This window comes from Peromyscus maniculatus, chromosome 5 (genome assembly GCF_049852395.1).
Source record: "Peromyscus maniculatus bairdii isolate BWxNUB_F1_BW_parent chromosome 5, HU_Pman_BW_mat_3.1, whole genome shotgun sequence".
NCBI lineage: Eukaryota > Metazoa > Chordata > Mammalia > Rodentia > Cricetidae > Peromyscus > Peromyscus maniculatus.
This window is the reverse complement of record NC_134856.1, coordinates 82,474,300-82,495,914: the sequence shown is the minus strand read 5'-3', so window position 1 is coordinate 82,495,914 and position 21,615 is coordinate 82,474,300. Positions and strand designations below refer to the sequence as shown.

Here is a 21,615-nt window from a genome sequence, read left to right as displayed (position 1 = left end):
GCCTCTACCAGACTGGCTTGTGGACAAGACTGTGGTGCATTTTCTGGACTGAGGAATGATGACAGAGGGCCCAGCTCATTATGGGTCATATATGCCACCTCTGGGCTAGTGATTCTTAGTGTTATAAGAAAGTAGGCTGAGCAAGAACGAGGAGCAAGCCAGTAAACAGTATTCCTGCCTATAGCTCTTGCCCTGACCTCCCAGATGATGGACAATAGGCTGTGAGCTGAAATGAACCCTCGAGTTGCTTTTGTTCATGGAGTTTATCACAGTAATAGACAGTCTGACTGGGACGAACACCTATAACCCAAGCACTTTGAAAGCTGAGGCAGGAGAGCTGCTGAGAGTTGGAAGCCAGCCTCGGGTGACAGACTTATACCCTATCTCAAAAGATAAATAAATAAACAAAATGCTACTCAAGCTGGGGAGGTAGCTCAATGGAAAATCATTTGCTACACAAGCCTAAAGATCAGAGTTTGCATTCCCAGAGCCCATGAAAAAGACACACATTTTATAGTGTGTCTACATAATCTGTTGCTCATCCTTGCATACATAGAAACACAAATAATTTAAAGCTATTTGGGGGCTGAGACAGGAAGACCACAACTTCAAGACCTGTCTGAACAACGAAGTGAGGTCCTATTGCAAAATTAAAAATTAAAAAACCTAAGGATGTATGTAGCTCCATGGCAGAGCACTTGTCTAGTCTGCAAGAAGCCCTAGGTTCAGTCAGCAGTGCCATAAACAGAGAGAAGAAGGTGGAGATTCAGTGAAGAGCGTCTCCAACTCATTGAGGAAACTGCCCAAAGTAACAATCCACTTATAACACTCATCTAAATTACTTTTAATAAATATAACCAACTTGACAATGCAGCAAGAAAAACTAGAAATGACATAAATAACTATCAATCAAGCTATTAAAAACCATGAAGCAGGGGCTGGTAAAAGAGCTCAATGACTAACATTTCCTACTATCAAGCCTGGTGACCTAAGTTTGATCCCTGGGACTACATGGTAGAAAGAACTTACACAAGTTGTCCAGGGCACGTGCATACATGTATATACATACACGCATATACACACGGATGGATGGACAGACAGATGGATAGAATACAAATGTTTTTAAATCTTGAAGCAAAATTACACATACCAGCTAGGCACATGCCTTTAATGCCAGCACTCAGAAAGTAGAGGCAGGCAGATTACTGTGAGTTCAAGGCCAGCCTGGTCTTTAAAAGAAAAATAAAATAAAATTACATGTACTCTTTTGGATTCATCTCCAAGACATAATTTAAGTATGTAGTTGAGGGGAACAGCCCACAAAGCCAGGTTCTGAAAATTGGCCAGAAATGCCAGGGGTTAGAAGAAACTTGCATAAAGACACTGTAATCCAGTGGTTGTTTGGAGAACTGACACAGGCAGCTGAATGGAGAACACTGATGTCTCACTCGGTCACCTTCTGTGCACCTCTAAGTGTTTATCATGGGTAATTACCACCTAGTCGAGACACAAAACATTTTTTTTCTTGGAAAGATAATTAACATTGGAAGAAAACTTCTTGGGAAAAAGGTGAAGATTTAACCCAGCTTGTCCACACAAGGAACCAGACTGTGTCAGGGGAGACTTGGGCACAGGGTGGCTCAGCTTTCTGACACACACATGCCTCCTTCACCCACTCACTTTCTTTGCTGCTCTAAAAGCAGTGATGCAAATGAAGAGATAGACACAATGACCAAGACCATGGCTACTGCTTCTTCTGTGATCAAAAGACAACGAAGCAAGTTCTTCTCCCACCAGGCCGTTCAGGAAGGAGTGTGCACATAATGAACAGAGGGGGAAAAGTGTCTATGTCACATCTTCTCAATACATGAACAGAAGAGAAGGTCCAGAGAAACAAATTTGATCGCCTCAGTGATGAACAAAATGGAAAGATTTAAAGGTCACACAAATGCTGACAGGACCAAACACTGTGCTAACAAGAGCTGGTTCCAATATTTCAGAACTAAGTATAAGCCAAGGAACAGATAACACTGTAATGTTCCTGGTCAGTTTACCTACCTGAAACACATCTGAGTTGTTCTGAAATCAATGTCTTTGGGAATTTCTTTTTTCTTTTCTTCCTTTCTTTCTTTCTTTCTTTTTTTTTTTTTTTAAAGTAAGTGCCTTTAGAGCTTTGGGAAGATTTTTCCTTTAAACTGCTTTGCACATGGTACTAATTTTGCCAACCAACCACAGTTTTGCCAAAAAAAATACTGCTTTTCAAAAACAAAACTTTCAAGGTTTTAATACATACAAAAGGCTTTAACAAACTTGTTTACAAATATTACCATCCTTGTGAATTATACTTTATTTTTAATTTTTTATTTTGTGTGTATGTACATTCAAGTGCGTGTGCACATAAGCATGTGTGCACATGTCTGTGCAGGCCAGAAATCAATACCTGTTGTCTTCCCCAGTCACCTGTCACTTTATTTTTTTTTGAGACAAGGTCTCTAGCTGAACCTGGAGCTCACCAATCTGACTAGACTGGCTGTCAAATTAGTGTCTTGCTCTGTCTTCCTGATTCTGTTCCCTGGGGATCTGAACTCAAGTCCTCATGGTTGCACAGCAAGCGATTTATCACTTGAGCCATCTCTATAGCCTCTACATGATTTTAATAGAGTCAATCTAGTGGGGTCCTTCAGTTTATAAAATAATGATCCATAATTGATCATTTCACAAACTCCCCATGTGAAAGGCAAGATACCTGGCCTCAATATGCTTACAACCAATGAACGTGCCTTTCCCCTAAGAAAGGTACTTACCACAAGACTTTATCAGCAATGAAAGGCATTGGGGGCTATTCTCAAAACACAATACAATCTATGGGGGACACCAGGTTACTACATAATACCAACTGTTTCTTACTTGGAGAGAACTATTAAGCAGTTGGTAACTTAATCTGAAGAGGAGCTTTATAGCGGCAATTAACGAGGCAATTCCACGTAGTTTATCTGGTAATTAAAAGAGGTTTATTTCAGGGGTAACTTACAACCAATAAGGGGTCAATTACAGAATCTGAGAAAGATGAAGTGCAGTCCAGCATAGTTCTCTGGGGAACTCTGACTTGGTCTGCAAATCCAGCCTCCAGGACCATGAGGAGCTAAGAGAGCGAACACGTATGTACCTCAGGTCTTAAGGGGTCTCCTCTTGGCCACATCCCAGGGGCAGGTCATAGGAGGTGTGGCAGTTACTTACTGCCACACTAGGGGCAGTGTTTCAAGGTCAAAGCTGGAACAGCTACCCACTACATAGCTTATCTAAAGTTAAACAAAATCTCAATGTGAACACTCTCTGTTATTTCAATATCATGAACAAGCATCTTTTGACTTTTCTTATAGGCCATGCCTGACCTCTGGCCCATTTGCTCCAGAAACCAGAAGCTCAGGCTGCTCTCATACCACAAGTGCACAGGAATGCCAACAGAAACTGAAGTTACTTCCTTTTAAATGCTATCAAGCACTATAATCTTTTGGAAAATGTGGTTATCTTCTATTACAACATACTGTAGAAAGGGCTTTCCTGTGGAATTCTGTACAGAATGCATAGATATCAGTAAACATTTAAAAAATTCAGCTCTCCTAAAGTCTAAAGTCAAGAGCTTCACAACAGTCTATTTCTTTACCAAACCAATTCTGTTCCAGAAAATTAATCCATCTACCAAAAATTTCACTCCATTTTTTCATTTGCTTTTTTCCAGTTCAACAGTACTCTAAATAACCTTCTCGGCTACTCGCTGATGTCAGCCTGGGCAAGTCACAGCTTGCCAGAGCTTGAGTCTCTTCAATTGTAAGAAAAAAGAAGTCAGATGAACATTTACTGTCGGGGTAAGCCAGGTAATATTTAGAGCATGTTATAATACTCTAAACAGATCTTCAAGCATTCTATCACCTGCTAACTCAAACAACCCTATACTGTAGCCACAATTATTAAGTTGCATATGAGTTGCATATACTCTCAAGTTTCCACATGTCTCCCACATCAGGTGGCAGAGCAGGGTCTGAACACAGACAGTTGGAATCCAGAATCCACACTCATTAAGCTATAGCTGCCTATTAATTATAAAATAATCACCTTGCGAGCTCATAAAATTCCTGTGAAGTTCACATTTAGACTCATTGAAGCATCTGAAAGCTTTTAAGTGCTATGTACATATAAGGTACTTATTACCAAAATCATGATTGACTGATAAAATTGACTACTGAGTTTTAACTAAGTAAGCTAAACTTTTTTATTTTTATTTGTTTAAGCTTAAAGGATTGGACTTTAAAGCTCAACCTCACATGAATATCCCTGAAAGATCTCTCACTAGGTCACTCAGTTTCTCCTCCAATGCTTCCAGAAATGAAAATCTCACAAGCTCACAGGTCAGCCCATTCCAGCTTGAAATGTTTTTGCTATTATTAGAAATGCCTTCCTTTTTGTCCAAAACAAAATTAGGCTTTTTCACATGACAGCCCTATAAATACAAACCACTGACATGTTCTCACACTGCTCAACACATGACAGTTAGTAAAGTCCTCTTTAAAACTTAACTTTCCAAATTTAGTGTGATACCCAAGAAGAGGCTCAAGTGAGCTCAGCACTAGACTTTCCTGAATTTACAGGCATCACCTCGCCCTCCAGTTCTTGGTTTGCAAGGTGATTATGGATATATTAGCACTGACTTAATTAAAATCTCTCAGTCCCCTTAGCAATTTTCTCCATCTCAATACAGAACTTGATACTGTATCATTTTTAATTAAATGTTTTTTTCATCATTGTCCATGATTCTAGTCTGTAAAGATCTGTGTAAATCTAAACTTCATATCCATCCTTTGTCTCTATCAACTATACTTTCTCCATTCCCTTCATAAATCCAGTTATAACTAAATTTTCATCCTAGTCACCAAAAGACCGTTGAATAATCTAAAACCCTAAGACACACTAGCTAATACCTTGACTCTGACTGAAAACAATAAATTAAATAAGGTCTATCAATTAATTATGTGATCCCTACATGACATTTTCTCCACCATCATTTCTTCTTCTAGATTATAGCAGGTACATAGAAGACTCTATTAAATACCTGCTAACACTCCAAATATCATCAGCAGTTCCTTAGGCTACCTGTTCTTTCAATGTGTGTGTGTGTGTGTGTGTGTGTGTGTGTGTGTGTGTGTGTGTGTGTGTGTGTGTAATATATATATGAAAAAATAGAAAAAATGTTTTTTTGGTTTTGGTTTTTGGTTTTTGTTTTTTTTTTTTTCAGGAGACAGGGTTTCTCTGTGTAGTTTTGGTGCCTGTCCTGGGTCTTGCTCTGTAAACCAGGTTGGCCTTGAACTCACAGAGATCCACCTGGCTCTGCCTCCCAAATGCTGGGATTAAAGGCGTGCACCACCACTGCCCGGCAAAAAAATGGTTGTTTTAGCTAGTTCATGTCTATAATGCCTTAGATTTTCCTAAGAAATGTTTTCTTTGAATAAAGGAATAATAAAACTTTCTAAAAATATTTTTAAATTTTTCAAAGATATTTATCATTTACTTGTGGGTAGATGAGTCTGTGGGGACATGTACCCCAGCCTATATATAGAAGTCAAAGGATAATTGGTTCTCTCCTACCATGCAGGTTCTGGGGATCAAACCTGGGTTGTCTGGCTTGGTAACATCTTACCCACATTGAGTTACGTGCAGCCTAGCAGCCTTGTTTTTTGTGACAGGGTTTCTCACTAGGTCTTGGGCTCATAAAGCTAGCAAGCCCCAGAGATCAGCTTCTGTCCACCTCCCTAGTGCTGGGATTGTGAATGTTGTCAATTCTTATGTGGGTTCTGGGAATTAAACTCCAGTCCTGAACTATCTCCCTAGCCCTTCTCATTCTCTCACTTCTTACTGGTTAGAAGCTCTCTCTTCCACCTTCCAACAACACCCTTTACAGTGCAATCTCAAGAAGCCCCCAAAGTCATTTTATTTTCTGTATATCCCTTAACCTTTTCCTTCTCAAAGAACTAAGTAGTGGCTGTAGATTCTCTTCTGATTCTTCTAGCCTATGAGTATAATCCAGCCCCAATTTGCTCTACTATAACTCTAGTGCACTTTCCTAAAGATAGGCATATACCACTATTGGCACATAAGCTTTTCTTCCCTTGTAAATATAAGAAGTTGTCATTGCTATCATTTTTATCTTACTAACAAATAACTTGGTAGCTGGAATTGTCCTTGAAAAGCAATCCCTTTCATTGTCCCCATAACCTCCTAACATACATACTTAAATGGATTTATACGTGTATAATTAAGTTCTGCTGTCAGGCTCAAATTCTTACTGGAAAAAAAAAGAGGATTATAAATAATAACAAGATTTTATAAACTCAAAAATGTCAAGAGTAATTCAACAGGGAAATGACAATCACTTAAACAAATGGTTCTGGAATAAACAGGTTATCTCTATTAGGGAAAAATAACTTGGCTATTACTTTTCACAGTACACAAGAATTAATTTGCAATAAATCACAGATCTATACACAAGAACAAAAATTACCAAATTTGTATCTTCATAGCACTGAGATAGGCAAATTTCAATGGTTTGTAACTCCAGTTCCAGAGGATTCAATGCCCTCTTCTGGACCTCCAAGGTCACCAGGCACACAGAATATATATACATCAAGCAAAGCATTCATAGACATAAGATTAAAAAAAAAAAAAAACTTTCTAAAATATTGAAACTCCTATTCTGTTAGAAATACTATAAAAAATGAAAGGCAAACAAACACTGGAAAAAGACATTTGTAAGACATCTGCTATCTGATAAAAAGCTTATTTCTACTCAGAATATATAAAAATTTTACAACTCCATATATAAAAAGATAACAGGCTGGTGTTTTTTAATAAGCAAAAATGTATTTGAACAGACACATCACAAAAGAAGACATCTGAATGGCCAAAAATTATATATGCAAAGACAGCATCACTCATCATCAGAGGGAGGCAAATCAAACTACAATGATTTATCTGCTCTAAAGTCAAAGGAACCACAGAACCAAGTGCTGACAACACTGAGGAGCACCTAGAACTCGCAGAAAGTAGTGGTGCAAAGACACAGTGATTCAGCCACATCACAGAGAGGAATCGTACATGTTAACAATAAACTTTGCTACACTACCCAGCACCTCATTGCCAAGTACTTATCCCAAAGAAATGAAAACGTATTTATAAAGACTGTGTGAACATTCAGACAGTCCAAAACTAGGAACAATCTAAATGTCAGCTGGTGAACAGATCGGCAAATTGGTCAATTCATTGGAATTGGAATGCTGCTCAACAAAAAAAAGAAGAGAACTACCAATAGCAGACTGCCACCAATTTCAAACCGAAGACCTCATACTGTGTAAACCCATTTCTATGAAACTCTAGAGAACACAGAATTACAGTGTCAGAAAGTGCAGCAGTGGGTGCCTGAGGCTGTCAGAGCACACTGCACAAGAAAACAAGAATGTTTAGGATTCTTGATGAAATTTTCTATATCAGGAAGTGATGTGACTATAAAATTACCAAAATTCATTAAACTGGACTTTAAATGGATGGACCTTATTTTATATAAATTACACAGCAATAAACCTGAAGGGGAAAAAAAAAGCTCTGACAATCACTGGGCATTTTAAATTTTGCTTTATTATACCCCAACTTCATATTTTCAAGCATGTACCTTCTAATCTGCCACCTCTAGATTGTTATACATGCAAAGAACTGGATAGAGATAAGCAGTACAAAAAGTGTTCACCGGCCAGCTCTGCTGCAGCCCGCAGCCTTCCAAACAGGGCCTGCGTCCACTGCACCACTCATGGCACCGACTTTGGAGGCCATTTGCTTCCTCAAGGTTTTACTTAAGTGATAGTCCATGAGGTGATTTCACCTTCATGCCTAGGAGCCAGTCACCTTCTGTTCCTTGTGAAATTCACTATGGCTGACTCCTACCACTTTTCCAATTTCGACCTAACAGCCGTTTCCTCGGGGATATGTCTGTCGTATGACACCCCGTGTCTCTCTTCACAGAAAATTCTGAATTCACCATCACTTTGTTTGTGTGCTGTTCATTTTCAACCTCCTCTTCTAGACTCAGGGCTCAGTGTGCAGCATTTTATTTGCTAGTCTAGCCAGATCCTGGAACAGGACCCTGACACCTAATAAAGTTACAGAATGACTAATCACAGCCTGGTGACACAGGTACCACAGTAAGCATGCAAAAACAGACTTGAGAGGTTAATGGTCCAACAGGACATAGCTATTAAGGGGTCAGATTCTGGCCCCTCTGATGCCAAGTCCTAGCCAATTAACTACATGTTAAGTGTCAATCAGTAGCCTAACAAAGTCACTGATCCCTACAGCAGACTATGTTAGGCTTGTGTACCCAGGATCTTAACTCAGATCCCATCACAGTCTGAGAAGTATTCACATTCCTTTCTTGAAATTTTATTTGATCAAATGTTCTTTGAATAGCTGTGCCAGCATGATTATTTTACTGAACTGAGATACTCAGACTGATTGTACTTCCTAGAATAGACACTAATTAGCTACAATTAAATTTAGTACATTCCTTATGTAAGGGATGTACATTTTCACTAAATAATGCAGTGCTTATATGTTCATTCAATTAACAGGAGTCTCTTGTCTCACTTGAGATTAATAGGAGTCTGCTGTTTCACTGTTGTGTCATTCTCACACACTACTAGCTCTCACTAGACTACACTTCCTGCCATGACTAAAAGAGCAAAATGCAAGACACTGTGTATAAAGGCTTTTAATGTACGTAGTAGCATGTCTTATATACACTAATTAAAAAAAACAAAGACTATGTTCAGCAATGTGAGACTTTCTACAATGATTCTATTCACTGGGAAGAAACAAAACCTCGAAAAAAAACGAAAACAGAATAAAAGAGTTTTTGAAAGACAGTGAATTTAAACAAGTGAGTCAGAATGAGTCAGCCTTAAGTGCATAGCTCAGAACTATAGAGGGACACTACCATAAATTCTGTGATGTCTTAACCCTCTTCAAATGAAGGAAATAATGCTGCTGTGTGCTGAATTCTGTTCTAACCATGGTCATAATTTTGCCACGTGTATAATAACTATATGGTTTAAAGACAAACCCTTACAATACTCCTGTGGATATGGTGCTATGGCATTTTATATCCCATATAACTAGCTGCAACCACAGGCTTGGTAAAGTTAACTAATACTTTTTTGGATGAGAATAAGATTGAGCAAACTCTTTGATATTGGGATAACAAAATTTACATCCTGCAGAAATTCATAAATGCCAAACACGCCTCCTCGTTTACCTATTCCACAAATACCATTAGCATCCTAAGCTTTAAACTAAAAACCTTAGTGTCACTTTAGCAATTTTTCCCCTTCACACCTGTGCACAAAATTTCTCACTAATTTTTTGTATTCTTTTCAATCATCCTTGCATTTTTTTATTTGTCTCACTATTATATAAGCCCACAACCATATTCTGGCCATAGAATTCAAACATTTGTTGAATTCAAAACAAAGGTACAATAATTGCCCAGTATAATCTGCTGAGATCACGTTGGAGGTATGCCATACATGGCTTGCCAATAATAACCAACATTTGAATCCAAGATTTTATTTAGAATAACATTTCTCTAACTAACTTGGATTTCTGTTTCCTTGTATGGGACTAAAGGAAATGTGATTTGGACAAGAATACCAGAAAGAATACTTGTTATAAAATCAATGTTAAGAGACTACACCTCCATCCACTCATTAATCAACTCTAGTAATTAGTATTAGATTGTTCACAGGATAAGACAAATCCATGATGTCTGTCAATCAAGGAAGGAGGAAAGGAATGAGAGAAAACAAGAGGAACAAAGTGGCAGGCGGGGGGGGGGGGGGGGGGGGGGGTGTCAGACACCGACATCAAGTAGGTTTTTTTTTTCAAGAATTAGATTCAATACAATCACTAAAATTAAAAATCCATTTGACACCACATTAGATACAGTGGAAGAGAGATCAACTCTTTAGACAAATCTGAAAACAGAGACTAAAGGAAGAAGAAAAAGGAAAGGGATACAAGAGCACGGGCGACATTTAAAACTCAAGGAAATAGTACACAACACTTACTAGTAGAGCCCCAGAAGACAATGGAGATGCAGTTTTTGAAGAAGTAATAAAAACCTCAGAGGACAATACCATTAATATTAAGAACTCAGGGCACTTAGGAGAAAAACTTGCAAAAATTAAAGGGCAAAGAATAAATCTTAAAAAGCAGTCAGAGAAAAGGCCAGATAAGCTTTTGATAAGCAAAAATAAAATTCCTAAACAAAACCTATGAAAAAAGACAGTGAAATAACAACCTTAAAATACAGAAAGAGAATTATTAGCACTTAACATCAGCTAATTTTAAGAACATCCCTCCAAATTTAAGGAAAAGGCACTTGCAGATAAACAGAACTGGAAGGCACACCCTTGAAACTAAGCTCATTCCTCATAGTTTTCTGGAAGTTTGTACCTGGACACTTGCAATAGAAATCTCTACGTGTCAAGACAAGACAGTCTGGCCCTCTGATCACTGCATGCTACCCCTCTCCACCCATGCAGCTCAAAATCAAGCCCCAGTGTGCCTCTTCCTCCAGCAACTCCTGCTCCTATGGGTCACCACACTGATTTACTTCACCTAACTTGCTATAAGCAAACCTGCCATTTAATGCTACTCAAACTGAAAGTATCATACTTAACCTATATTTTCAAATCTCAAACAGATTCACTCTCCTCTTGTACAAAAGAAGGACAAACATGAGGATTGCTTTCCTAGAGTTTTTTGTCAATGTTCAAATTCAAAGTACAATATTTACATTTAAGCATAACTTATTTTGCCTAATATTAGGAAATGTTTTATAATTCTCTACATGATATACTTAGTTCAAATACTAACACAATTTAATTAAAAAAAAACACTTTTAGGGGAAAAGAATTATAGAAAAGCCAATACTAACCAATTAAGGCTGTTAAAATTCCTAAATTAGAAGTTCAAGTAATGAAGGTATTCTGTCTAAAACCACAGACTGTGTGTGTGTGTGTGTGTGCATGCCCATGTCTGTATATATGCGTATATAGATCAATATAGATATACTGTGTGTGCATTTGTATATCTATGCATAGATATACCGATATAAATATACTGTGTGTTCGTGTGTGTGTGTGTGTGTGTGTGTGTGCCAATATAGATATATTCTGTTTACAATACACTAAAACACACTACAGGTTTAAAATATTAATGCTTCAGCATATTTAAGTTACTTACTGACCCAAATAACAATTTCTACTTCTCTAAGGCAGAAGAATTAGAATGTCAGGCTGGACATGGGTGCCCACCTTTAAGCCCAGTACTCAGGAAGCCGAAATAGAAAGATCTTTTATGAATTTAGGGCCAACCTGGTCTACAGAGCAGGACTGCTACACAGACCTGTCTCAAAACAAAACAAATTCAAATTTCGAAAACACCATAAAAAAGGATATAGCCTAAGGACATTTTTTTTTTTTTTTTTTTTTTTTTTTTTTTTTTTTTTCCGGTTTTTTTTCGAGACAGGGTTTCTCTGCGTAGCTTTGCGCCTTTCCTGGAGCTCACTCGGTAGCCCAGGCTGGCCTCGAACTCACAGAGATCCTCCTGGCTCTGCCTCCCGAGTGCTGGGATTAAAGGCGTGCGCCACCACCGCCCGGCTGCCTAAGGACATTTTTAAACTCAGTAACAGCTGTGGTGATATTTTATTTGTGCTGAAATGTGGTGATATCTTATTTGTATGTTAATAAATAAAGTTTGCCTGGAGATTAGAGGAAACAGCAAACCATTAACACAAGTCAGGCAGTGGGAGCACTCGCCCTTAATCCGATCACTTGGTAGGCAGGGTCTCTGTGTGTTCAAGGACACACTAGGGAACAGCTAAGCATGGTGACACACACCTTTCATCCCAGTACTAACCATAGAGACCTGGAGGTCTGTATAGACAGGCAGTAACAAGGAAGTGATGTAGCTGGGCTAAGAGCCAATGAGAGGGCAGAACTGCAAGGCAATAAAGGCGCAGGTGGATAGGAAGTAACTCACTTTTGGTAACTGCAGAGCTGAAGAGGTTAAGGGTCATGGCTATCACTATTTCCCTGATCTCTAAGGCTTCCTCTATTTGGCTTCGTGTTTTTTTATATAATAAGACTGTTTAGAAATTCGTCTACATACAGCAACTTTCATTTTATACCTAGTGTATTTTATATATTCCAGATGTAACATAACAAGATTCATTAGCACCTTCTCCACACAGGCAAGAATCTTCTTACCTTGAGGAACAGAGAGAAGATCCAACTACTTAATATATAGGGTCTTTCTTCATGTATAACTTGGTCCTAAAACACCTGCCCCCTTCCCACAGCATCACAGCAACTGTCTCTAAAAGAGGAAGACACACTGCTGGGTTATCTATTGTTTGTTTGTTTGTTTTTAAGGCTCCTAAGTTTGTCTCTAAGGTTCCAACCCTTCACTTATCAAGCTGTCTCAAATAACAAAGAAGCAGAGGCCTGAGGCTAACAAAGACAGAAGGGAAAAGGCTTCTAAAAAGTAGAAAGTAGATTTCAAATAGCAAGAAAGGTCATTATCCAAAAACAACTCTCAAAATCTTCAGAATGACTTTCACAAACAATTAAGAGCAAGTTGATGGTTGCTTTCATTCCAAGCTAAAGAAAGACTAGACACAGAAAATTAAAGATGGAGAACATATACTAAAATAGGTATAGAAAATAAGAGCTTGTCTAAAAAAGTCAGAAAACAGAGGCTGGAGAGATGGCTTGGTCCTTGCTGTTCTTCCAAGGGACCAGAATTCAGTTCCCAGCAACCACACTACATTGGCCAGCTCACAATCACCTGTAACTCCAGCTCTACGGGGATCTGGTACCTCTGGCTTCCTTGGGCACCTGCACTTAAGTATACAAGCCTACACAGAGACATACATGTAATTAAAAATAATTTTTAAAACTCATTTTTTAAAAAGTCAGGGAAAAAATTAACTATAAAAGAAATAAAAACTGCCAGGCAGTGATAACGCATCTTCAATCCCAGCACTTGGGAGACAGAGGCAAATGGATCTCAGTGAGTTCAAGACCAGCCTAGTCTACAAAGCAAGTTCCAGGACAGCCAGGGCTACACAGAGAAACCCTGTCTCAAAGAGAAAGAAAAAAGAGGGAGGGAGGGAGGGAGGGAGGGAGGGAGGGAGGGAGGGCCAGGGCTACACAGAGAAACCCTGTCTCAGAGAAAGAAAAAAGAGGGAGGGAGGGAGGGAGGGAGGGAGGGAGGGAGGGAGGGAGGGAGGGAGGGAGGGAGGGGGAGGGGAGGGGAGGGGAGGGGAGGGGAGGGGAGGGGAGGGGAGGGGAGGGGAGGGGAGGGGAGGGGAGGGAGGAAGGAAGGAAGGAAGGAAGGAAGGAAGGAAGGAAGGAAGGAAGGAAGGAAGGAAGGAAGGAAGGAAGGAAGGAAGGAAGGAAGGAAGGAAGGAAGGAAGGAAGGAAGGAAGGAAGGAGAAAGAAAGAAAGAAAAAGTCTCTTTTTAAGATACATCTACGAAACACTACCTTATATAAGGTTCAGGGAACATGGCAAAATGGGGTGTGGGGTGTATGTGAAAAGATTGTAGAAGCCAGAGGATCAGGAAGCTTGCTGTGGCATTGTGTCTCCTAGTCATGTCAGCCACCCATAAAGTCTTACCAACACGACTGTGAGCTGAACAAGGATGACATCAATAACTACGCCAGACTGGATGGAGAAAAGCCCATGAGACCTCAACCATACACAAAGAACTACAGGCTACTGAGGACAGCTGGGAAGAGCTGAGGTGGTGGTCCTCCTCAGGGAAAATACACCAACTGGTTGTCTGGTGCCAAACAGTTAGCCCTGAAAACATACATACAGGTAGCATTATATGGACGGAACAGGTTATATTTGGGAAATATATGGTCAATAACAATTAGTTTAAAAAAAAGAGGCCATAAATTTGAAGGAAAGCAGGGAGAGGAGGGGAGGGGAACAGGAGGGAGGAGAGGGGGAGGGAGAAATGTTGCAATCAAATTATAATCTCAATTTCTTTTAATTAAAAAATAAAGTACAATCTCATTCCTCTCCTCCCTTTCTCAATCCTACTCCCCAGGGTTAAAGGTATTTTCAAAACTTCTTTCTCCTCTGCACATTCCAAACAGATATATAACCATATCATATTCACACATGAGTGATATATAAACATACACATAAGAAGGCATGCAAAGAATCGTATTACCCATGTTCTTTTACAACTTTTCAATTTCTTTTCCAGGTCTGTTCAGGGCATTGCATTGTACTCACTGTGGGGATATACTATAGTACATAAACATCTCTTCTCCTGGCAGTCTCTAGTAGAGCAGTGTGGTTGGTTGAAACAAAGCTATAGTAAGGGCCTTACTGCATACTGTGCACACACAGAAGGAATATTGACTGTGCACACACAGAAGGAATATTGACAACACTGAGCCATAGACTGGAATAGGTAATCCAGATGAAATAAATAAAGACTAAAAACCATTTACCAGGAGCCAGGGAGACAGCGCAGTAGGTAAAGGTGTTTGCCACACAAGCCTCATGACCTGAGTTTGACCCCTAGAGCCCAAGTTAGAAACCACATGCAGTGGCAAGCATATCCCAGCAGTTCTATGTTGATACAAATGTAAACTATTTTTATATTCCTGTTTAAGATAATTTGTATATTGATACAAATACAGAACTATATTTGTTATAATGTACATATATTTCTACTCTTATTTGAAATACTTGTATATTGATACAAATGTAAATTTATATCTGTCATACTTTATGTATGTTCTACTTCTGTTTAGGATAATTGGTATATTGACATATATTTAAGATTATTGTCATATTGCATATCGCACTGTATATTCCTACCTCTGTTATAAATATCTTGTGTATTGTCACAATTTTGAAGTCATAATTCTTTACCATACATTTGCTTATAGACTGTTTACCTTGTTTATAGGAAGCCTTAGTCCTTAGGTTATTTTGGTAGATAAGACTTATAGATTTATAGTCACCTATGCTTGTCATCTCTATAATTACGTTAGTTAGGTTATCCAGATTTACAAATACATAGGTCAGATGGATAGGTAATCTTCAAACACTTCATAGCCCTAGAAAATATGGCATTTAAATAACTTAGAATTCTGTTGACATGAGACACAATTGCTCCTGGCTGCACCAATTTGATCCCGAGAGAATGTTGGGCTTCTAAGACATTTCCATTTGGAAGTTTGTATTCTTGGCACAAAATGGCCTACTGGGCAAAGAACTGCCTTTGCCTTGACAGCTGACAGTACAAATACAATGCTGTCCTTTCTGGACAAGCAGGACACAAGGAAAGCGACCACTGTACTCTGCCAAGACAGGGTAAGATGGTCTTTCAGAATTCCTGCTTCTGAAAATGGTCTGTCAGATACTCTCGGCCTGTAGCCAATTTGAATGCACCAACAATGCTGAGAAACATTAGGTGACTGTCCAGGCTGCCAGCTGTCTCGGTCTACTCTTACAAGATTCCTGAAAGTTGCTTGCATCCATCTACCATTTCTCAGATACCATTATATTCCTTCTCAGGCCTTCGATGGGATTGAAGACTAACAGTTACAGTTACAACTTTGTGTTTGTGTGTGTGTGTGTGTGTGTGTGTGTGTGTGTGTGTGTGTGTGTGTGTATGTGTGTGTGTGTGTGTGTGTAATCTTAGAACATATTAAGTATTAGTTTCAGGTTCTTTAGGATAGGACACCTTTTGGAATGATCTTTGTAACATGCCATTTACCTATGGCTCTATACTTCTCTGGATTTTAGTATGTGTTTCTTGCTTGATATTGTTCGCATTGGTTGTAGTTCCACCTTATCTAGGTCATTATCCCTCATTATTTCTGGACAATATTTGATAACCATTCCTTTGTATATAGTCTTCTATTAGGTTAGAACCTTTTTATTTAGACAAAAAGGGGGAGATGTAGTGGGTAGCCATTCCAGCTTTGATCTGGAAGTCCCAACCCCCATTGAGGCTTCGGCAACTGTCATGCCTACAAGGCAGGGCCAAGGGAGGTGCCTGGAGACCCGAGATCTGGATGGGCCAGCACTCTCTCTGTTCCTGGACCCTTGACAGTGGAGGTTGACCGAGCAGAGCTCCAGAGAACACTGCTGGACTGCAATACACCTTCCCCAGACCCCACGACCTACCTATCCCTTTTTTGTAAGTTACCCACTAAGTAAATCTTCCTTTTAACTACGTGGAGTGGCCTTAATAATTTCACCAATAGTTCTAAGGAGAGACTGGAGGTGGAAGCTGTAGAATTGACCAGAAACTCATGGGCCAGCTAGCCTGGAGTGACTGCAAAAACAAGAAGGGTCCTGCCAGAGCAAGGTGGAAGGAAAGAGCCAACTCCTGAAAAGCTATCCTCTATCTCCACACACTCACTGTGGTACATGCACACATGCACTCACACACAGACACAGAGACACACACAATAAATAAGTTTAAAATAAAAAATTAAAGTTATTCTCTTACTTGTTCTCTTACCTATAACACACAATCACACTGAACATCAATCACATTTTTTAACTGTCGTTGGTCTCAGGCAAATGACATTTCATTCGTGTGTACCTGAACTGTCAAACACTGCAGGTTCCTTTCCAATATTCACATAACTTCTCTGCTAGTAAGACCCCAAATCATTTTAACAAAAATGCTGCAAGGTTTAAAACAAAAAAACAAAAAACAAAAAACAGCAGTTTCCCTAACAGCTTGCAGTGGTGATCACATGGTGGTGGTGGGCGGTTTAAGAGAAAGCACTGGCTTTCCTTACACATGCATCACCCACTCTAGACTTGGTTTTCTTTTTCCTTCTGATGACTTTTGGACCAAAGGACGCAAACACAGCAGCTAGTGCACACTCATGAGGGCAAAGACGGAACGTAAAAAGAGTTGGTTACTCAAAGCCACGGTAACCGTGCTACTGAATCCAACTACCTGTACAGTTGGAGCTGTTCACCGTGATAAAAGTTTCTTGCATCTCTATGCAATCCTAACCCTACACATCGTTCTCATACTTCTGACACCAAGCTTCTTCTCAGGAGTTAGCAGCCATGTGCACTTCTCTAGCACCTCTGCTGCATCTGTCCAATTTGCACACCTCTCAGTCCACAAACAGAACTGCAGTGCAAGGGAATCCGCTACAGTAAGGCCTCTTCCTTTCCTTTCTTCAGTCATACTCCACACTTCTCATTTCCAAATGCAGTTTCTCATGGTAATCACCACAGGAGAGCACAGCTGCCCACCAGGTGTGTACACAGACACACCCAGCCAAGGAGAGAGAAACCTGAAGCAGGAAGCAGGGACTGTCAGAACCACTGCTCCAGAACACTACTGCTTCGTTGACATTTTGGATTGTTTGCTTTACAGAAAGATAAGGGCTTCACAAAATTATTTAAAACTTCAAGGAATAGTCAAACATTCTTAAGAAATACTTTCATTAGTCTAAGCCATATTTTGAAGACGCAGTATCTATAATTTGTTCATGCTTCTGGTAACTCAGTGATGAAGCCAGCAGATGTTCAGGGAATCATCATTAAAGCTCTCCATGACTAAGTAGCATAATGACCTTTATTAATCACTGCATCTGGTGTCTGCCAAACGGGAGAGAAACAATACTCAAGCAGCCCATTTTCAAAGAGTAACAAGTTACTTGAATGAAGATGCTTCAGCACGTTTAAATGACATTTAAATTATATTATGATAGTGGTACAAACAAACATTTAATTCCAAGCACCAATCTAAATAAAATAACTCATTGCAACCCAAATTACTCTCTGGAGGATGTTCATAATGTCTAGTGGGCAGTCTGCTTCAGTAATAAAGTAATACTAAGAAGTGAATGCTCTCAGTACTTAGGCAACTGATGACATTTACCAATTATCTGTTATTTGTATGTGCATTCATCACTGATGATAAACTATAGGGAAGTGAACACCAAGCAAGCTCAGGTATGGATTACTACATTCTTGAAATTAAGTTTCTCCAAAACTCAAGGTCATGGCTTAATAAAAAACAGTACTCAAAATATTATAAATATACATGTTATAAGGTAGTGTGTGAACATATGCTCAAAAAGCTACTCTAAATCATTCCGAATGAAGCTGGGTATCTCTGCTCTTCCATGCCCAGCTAATTCCTACTTCATCCACCCTGACAAAACCCAAAAGAGCACAGATACTTTCAGTGTCTCAGTGCCTCCAAGGTCCAAGTGTGTTCATATGCAAAACCATACATTTGATGTGTATCTGCAGTTTTGTAATAATCTACTCTTCATAAGCATAATGTAAGGTAGCACACAAAATGTGTATCTGATTATACAAGCTATCTCAATGCAACTATCAACACTATTATGTACTGTTACATTAATAAGTGGATGTGCTGTACCATACACCATAGGCAAACATCAGCCTACAAATTAATTTTATGGGTTTTTTTTCCCCATGTGGATTCAATAACCCTAAATCAAACCTTGTTTGCCACATTAATTGGCATGCTTTCATTTTGATATTGACTATGTTTTCCTGTGTGATAAGTGTTTGAGTATAATCAGGACAAACACAGGAGATAATTTAAGAATTGAGAAGCCAGGACCAGAATCCTGTATTAAAGTGTCATCTGAAGGTGCTAACAACAGTGATTTGCATGTCATGGTATTGCAGAGTAGTGAATGGTAATAAACAGAAATGACCTCACTCCTCTCCACAGAGACACATGGACAGAAGCAGAGATACGCTCAGAGCACTTTCAGAGACTGCCATCACAGATGGTGGAATGGGTCTGGGGTTCCTGTCAGTCACTTCAGAGAGTACCTGAACAAACAGTTTTGATATTAATAGAAATACTAGTTACCTTTCAAAACCAAATGGTTCTATTCAACAAGCACACCCTGAACATTTACTATGTGCCTAAGATGCACATTCTAAAGGAGTCTACACACTGTCTAAAGAGGGAAATCATCAGCATGCAATATTTTTCAACAAAGGCAGTGATGAGCAACTGCAGGTACAAGCTGACAAAGGTCGTGCTCTGCCCAGAGGCCTCAATGTGCACAGTCAGTAAGTGTGTAAAGTATGGGCAGAAACAGTATTCGAAATTAGGACAAATGTGAAAATAAAAAATACACTTAGCTTTTCTTTAAAAAGTCAACAGAAAATAGAGGACGAACAGAAAGATTACCCAACAGTAAATCATAAAATATAATAAATCTGAATGTTGATTACTTAATAAACATTTGTTTATTTAACAAACATTTGTTTACCACTTGCCAGGTGCTGCTCTAAGCACTTTACAAATACTGACTCACTTTCCCCACAATTGACAAACATCTGTCCTGCTGGGTGGTGGCAGTGGTGGCACACGCCTTTAATCCCAGCAATTGGGAGGCAGAGGCAGGTGGATCTCTGTGAGTTCCAGGCCAGCCTGGTCTACAGTGCGAGATCCAGGCCAGCCAGGGCTACACAGAAACCCCCGTCTCAAAAATATAAATAAACAAACACACAAAAGACCATCTGTCCCCTTTTACACCAGAAGAAATTAAGGCATACCAAGAAACTGAGTAACCTGCCCAGTGTCACACGATCTAGTAAATACTAAACTCAAAAGGCAAACCCAGGCAGGCAGCTGAAAACAACATCTACGCACTGCCATCTGACTGCAGTGTGGCTACTGAACACTGTGCAATGTAACTGAGGGACGGACATATTTTTGTCTTATTTATTTTAATGACTGAAATAACCACATGTGGCTAGGAGCTGCCACATGAGGAATTCTCAGCACTGCTCAGCACTGCTGCTACTGATCGTTGAGAGACAGAAAGTCTTTCCGGTATCTATTACACCAATTTGAAGCATGTAATCAATTCAAAGGTAACCTTTCAACAAGTTAAGAGTTTCAAGCTGTGACTGACTGAAAACTTACTGCCCCATTTCGAACGCTGTCCTCCTTAAAAAGCTCTCTCTACCATGTCAACGCAATGACACACGAGCCAAAAGGCTCATTTACCCAGGGAGGTGTTTTTTGGTTTTTTGTTTTTTGTTTTTGAGGAAAAGAAAAGGTCATATGATCTGAACTAAATATATTTCCTGAATACAACCTTGATAAACTTTTTATCAATTAGCTTTGCTTAAAAATATACATAATTCTGGACTCCGGAGGCCAGAGCAACGCAGTGGAGGCGGGAGTGATCTGCGAGCGAAACCTCCACCATGAGTCTCCTCAATAAACCCAAGAGTGAGATGACCCCAGAGGAGCTGCAGAAGCGGGAGGAGGAGGAATTCAACACAGGTCCCCTACTGGTTCTCACAGAGTCAGTCAAGAACAACACACAGGTGCTCATTAACTGTCGCAGCAACAGGAAGCTCCTGGGATGGGTGAAGGCCTTTGACAGGCACTGCAACATGGTGCTGGAGAATGTGAAAGACATGTGGACTGAGGTCCCCAAGAGCGGCAAGGGTAAGAAGAAGTCCAAGCCTGTCAACAAGGATCGCTACATCTCCAAGATGTTCCTGCGCGGGGATTCAGTCATTGGTAGTGCTGCGGAACCCGCTCATCGCCGGCAAGTAGAGTAGAGGCCTCTTCCCTCTAGGAGAGCCTGCTCCCTGCCCTGCCGAGCCCTGCCCAATGGGATGGAAATAAAACCCTGTGTTTTTTTGTTTTTTTAATACACACACACACATAATTCTGACTTCAATGTTATACTTCTAAATTTAAAGACAAATTACTTTGCCTTGAGTTTTCAAAATACAAGTAAATGGGTACATTCTTAGCCACTGTTCCATTGCTGTGAAGAGACACCATGACCACGGCAACTCTTATAAAGGAAAACATTTAACTGGGGCTGGCTTACAGGTTTAGTCATTATTGTCATGGCAGGAAGCATGGCAGCATATAGGCAGACATGGTACTGGAGAGGTAGTTGAGAATTCTACATCTGGATCCACAAGGAGCAGGAAGGAGGGAGCCACTGGGCCGGGCTTAGGTGTTTGAAACTCCAAAGCACACTCCCAGTGATACACTTCCTCCAACAAGACCACACCTACTCCAACAAGGCCACACCTCCTAATGCCACTCCCTAGGCATTCAAGTGTGAGTCTATGGGGGCCATTCCTACTCACACCACCACAGGCGTTGTCACAGAAACTCATAAAGATGGCGGTACTGCATCTAACTGCTGACTGCAAGGCTGTGTATACTGTCCATGACACAGACACCAAAACATGCCCAACAGTGACACAACAGTAACAAGCTCAACAAAACACTAACAGCAATTCACATGTCATCCTCATCAGGTATCAAGCCCGAGTACAGTGTCTAATTCAGTGCTCACAACATTCTTGTCAAGCAGTCACTAGTGTCCCCTACTGTTCAAAACCGGATGCATACAGCCACCAGGTGAGCAAATCCAGGTCAGAGTCCCCACCTGTCTGTCTGGAGTTTGTG

General features: G+C 39.9%; 1 protein-coding gene and 1 pseudogene across 8 annotated transcripts in view; one reads left to right on the top strand and one right to left on the bottom strand.

Annotated features, from left to right (window-relative positions):
• Nucleotides 1-21,615, bottom strand: part of Usp6nl (USP6 N-terminal like) — a 144,408-nt gene that overhangs the window by 83,189 nt on the left and 39,604 nt on the right. The gene's annotated exons all lie outside the window — the stretch shown is intronic.
• LOC102922222 (small nuclear ribonucleoprotein Sm D2 pseudogene) lies at nucleotides 20,324-20,830 on the top strand (annotated as a pseudogene).